This window comes from Arachis ipaensis, chromosome B07 (genome assembly GCF_000816755.2).
Source record: "Arachis ipaensis cultivar K30076 chromosome B07, Araip1.1, whole genome shotgun sequence".
Classification (NCBI taxonomy): Eukaryota; Viridiplantae; Streptophyta; class Magnoliopsida; order Fabales; family Fabaceae; genus Arachis; species Arachis ipaensis.
This window is the reverse complement of record NC_029791.2, coordinates 16203744-16208018: the sequence shown is the minus strand read 5'-3', so window position 1 is coordinate 16208018 and position 4275 is coordinate 16203744. Positions and strand designations below refer to the sequence as shown.

General features: G+C 31.9%; 1 protein-coding gene across 1 annotated transcript in view; it reads left to right on the top strand.

Moving 5' to 3' along the window:
- The window catches only part of LOC107606794 (PHD finger protein MALE MEIOCYTE DEATH 1), a 10697-nt gene that overhangs the window by 2614 nt on the left and 3808 nt on the right, over positions 1-4275 (top strand). The gene's annotated exons all lie outside the window — the stretch shown is intronic.

The following is a 4275-nucleotide window of genomic DNA, read 5'->3' as shown; positions in this document are numbered from 1 at the left end:
TAAATATAATAATCACTAGTCACGACCTACGAAGTTTAGATCGGTTAGGATTAAAATAATACAAGCAATTGAAAACAATATTTTTTATCTCTCACAAATACATCAGAGTTTTTATAGGCAAGTTTTCAAAAGAAATATTTACATTTACATCATAGAATTTTCCAAAATAAAGGAAAAGAGAAATCTAAGCAAAATATAAAACAGAGCTCAAGATCACTTCGTCAGCTTTTAGAAGAACTCTAGCTCATCGTGGAGCACCAGAACCTGCATCTGAAAAACAGTAAATATATATAGAGTGAGAACCTCCAATTCATAAATTTTCAGTACGGTAAAAATATCAAATAAATACAATATAAGGTAACAAGAAATTCACTAAGCAATCTTAAGCTTCCACTCAATATTTTAAAAAAAACTAATTGAAATCATGAGTATTATATCTACAAAAATTTTATTTATACTTTAATCTCTTTGAACTATTTTATTCAAAGTTCTTTAGGCTTTTTATTTATTTACAGAAGGTAAAATAAAACAAAACAACTAAGTTGAGATCCAATTTATTGGGGTTTAGAATTTAAGATTTAAAGATCAACTTAACCAAAATTTATCTATTTAAAATTTTAACGGTGTAAAATTTTTTATTTCAACGGGTGAATTTAATTGTATAAAGTATAAATAAATCTTAGACCCAAAATTATAAAATAAATTGCTTCACTTCATAAATTAATAATATAACCAAAATGGCGGAATGCATATACCAACAACTATTAAAGAAAAAGACTAGATTAGACACAAAAATATATCGACTCAACTTTTGAAAATTTAAATTCCCAAATTAATAAGATAAGGTTTAATTATTCTGCCGGTCCCTATAGTTTCACCGAATTTTTAATTAGGTCTTTATACTTTTTTTCTTTTTAATTGGGTCCCTGTATGTTAACTTTTTTTTCAATTAAGTCTCTGCCGTCAATATTACGTTTAACATAACAGAATATTCTTAGTAAAAAAAGAATATTCCTCTCTTTTAGCTGGAGTGACCAGGTGAACTAATATGAATTTTTCTCAAATACCAAAAACACCCCTCACATTTCATCCCAAAGAAAAAAAAAAAACCCTAAGTTGCTCTCGCCTCCTCCTGTGTCTCCTGCGTCTTCTGCGTCGATCCGTCGGCGGCGTCCGTGTTGGCATCAACTGCAACGAACGCGTGGTGGTGTGCTGTCCGTTGCCTCCTTTCCTCTGTGCTTGTCCGTCCAAGGCGTCACCGTCCCTCGCGGTGAAGCCCCTCGTCTGGCGTCACCGTGCCGCACCATGCCGAGCCTCGTAGCGCTTGGCCTCCCGTCTCCGCATTGTGCTTCTACTCCTTCTCCCTGCATGTAAATAGGTAACAAAAAAAAAGCCTTTTTTTTTTTAGTTTTAAAATTTGATATTTATGCTAATTTTATTTCTTTAAAATTATGGCATTGGTTGATTATGTATTTGTTGAATTAATTTTTGGATTGTTTTAATTTAATGGTTTATTTAGGATTTAGGGTATCAATATTTATGTATAGGAATTGTTTTGATTTAATGGTTTGCAATAATTTAGTTTTGTTTCTCTTAACAACGTTAATTGATTTGGAATGTTACTCTCAAATTTGCAAATTGCTCTAGAAATGCATAATTCGACGATTCTTTTTTGAACATATAAACATTACCGGTTTGACCATATATATCATGCTCTCCAAAGTCATGATCATTCATAGATGGATATAGCTGATGATCATGATGAAGTATTGAATTTGAAGTGAAGTGTGTGTGCGCGCGTGCATTAAGTGAATTGTTTGTTCATATTATTGTTTGGTCAAAGTGAATTATGTGCTCATGTTAAGTCAATTGAAAATATTGATCATATTGGTCTCGTCTTTGAAAACCCCACACCCACTCATTAACAATAATGCTAATATGCTGCCTAAGCTCTAATTTGGGAGTATTGATATCTAATATCTATATCTCTTTTCTTTGGGGTTTTATTTCTTGTTTGTTTTCTTTTCATTGGATGATCCATCTTATATAGTTGCTTTTAAATTGATTGGTGCTAATAACAAGCTTTTTGGACTTATTTTTTGTTTACTTTTCTTTTTTGTTCTTTTCTTTAAGTAAGATAGAAAAAGCAATAATAGTTTACATATAGAAACTGCAGATAATATGAATATGATAGAAGGTATTGTCCCAATTCAATTATGTCAGATATTTTACAAATTTAAATATATAAACTGCTGTTTTACTATTTTCTAATCAAAATTATAGGGTGTTTGATGTGTTTAGTGGATTAGGTTGTCATAGTATAATATATGGTGTGTGAAAATAGATTATAAATTATGCTGTGTTATAAATTACTGTTTTATCAATGTGGATTACAAACAGATTATGCTGCCTTATAAATAGATTATAACAGGATTATAAATTGATTATGCTGTGTTATAAATAAATTCTCAGGTTCCAACTACAGCCACCTCACAACAAGCCTTACCTCTTGAAGGGCCAGCCTCCCAGCCTTCCCTAGTTGTGGCAAGTGCAAATTCTCAGCAACCACCTAAAGCATCTTCTCAATCTTTACTCAAGACAAAGGTGTTTGGTGTGAGGAGAAATGGGCGGCTAAAGTTAGGAGTGAGGAAGCAAAAAGGGGCACTTACTCTACATATAGACCTAAGTGATGACTGAAGTATGATTAAATTTATAGTTAGGGTTGTTGGGGTTGCTATTATATAGTATATTTTGTTTTCAATTGTGTCTCTGTGACCATTGTTTATTATGTGGATAGGACCACTATTTTAATATTTTAGAATTAAGTTGGACCACTTTTAATTGTTGCACTTCTTGGACCTTTATTTTGGACTAGGTATGTGGCATATATGACCACTTATGCTGTGATATTTTATGTAAGTAAGGGGTACATGAACACTTATTTAATGAAAATATATGTGGCATATTATCTGACCACTTTTTTCTGCAAGTTGTTGTCAATTGTGAAACTTTAAATATTCACATTGATAAAGTTTCTTTTCAACTATCATTTTATTGTTATACACACACAAAATACATCAAAATGCAAAATTCATTCAAACTAAACATAATTAGCTTTAATTGGATTGAAGTCATAGATCCTTTTACATAGAATTTCATAGTACAGATAACTCTAAAATCTTGCAATCCACATTTCAATTATTAAGACTAGCAAAAACATAAATAGCATATATTGCATTTTACATTGAATTTTCATATTGTCATCCAATCTCCCAACTTGTTCTTGGAGAATATTGAACTCATCACATAATCTACCCACACAAGCATCTATTTCTCTGACTTCAACAATTAATCTCTCCATCTCCACGTTTAGTCTCTCTATCTTTCTTTCTTGTGCATCCAATTTCCACATTTCACCCTCCAACTTAGCAGAATTTTGTGTTCCAACAACTCCAACAGCAGCAGCAGACACGTTACTTCTTGCACCAACTTCATCAACCCACTCAAAAAATTTGCATCTTTTGTTAGGGAAAGAAATAAATCTTCTATTAGAATTTTTTGTTGTTCCTGAAATTTGAAGACTTAGAGTGTTACCACAAAAACAGTGAACCCGCAATTTCTTTTTCTTTGGCCACCCATTCTTTGCACCGTCATCAACCTCAATCCACTCAAAATCATCAATTCACTCAAAAAGTTGCATTTTGGTATCTTCCCACAAGTAAGATACCTCCTACCATGGTCAGAAACGGCTGAGAAACGGCAGATTGTTACTGCTTCTCCACAGAAACACAGATGTCTTCTTTCCTTTGGGTTGGAGCTCCTGGAAACACAGCTTCCCGAAGAGAGAATGAATGAGGTTCCTTGACTTTGAGCCATAAATTTGGAGAAGATGAAAATTGAAAATGAAAAACAGAAAAGAGAAACCTCAAATAACTCAGACACAGATCTGTTTATAAGGAGAAGAAAGGGGTAAATAAGTCATTTCACAACTCACTAACGGTTTTTTTTAACGTTAAACGTTAATAGGGACTTAATTGAAAAAAAAATTCACGTATAGGGACCCAATTGAAAAGAAAAAAAGTATAAGGACCTAATTAAAAATTCGGTGAAACTATAGGGACCTGCAGAGTAATTAAACCATAAGATAAATGGTGTTTGTATTATTCTTTATATATTTTTATGGTACAAAAAATTAATTTTTTATTAGCCACTTTTAATATAAAAAATAAAAAAAATGGTAAAGAACTAAAGAAGGCAATGATGTATATATAACCT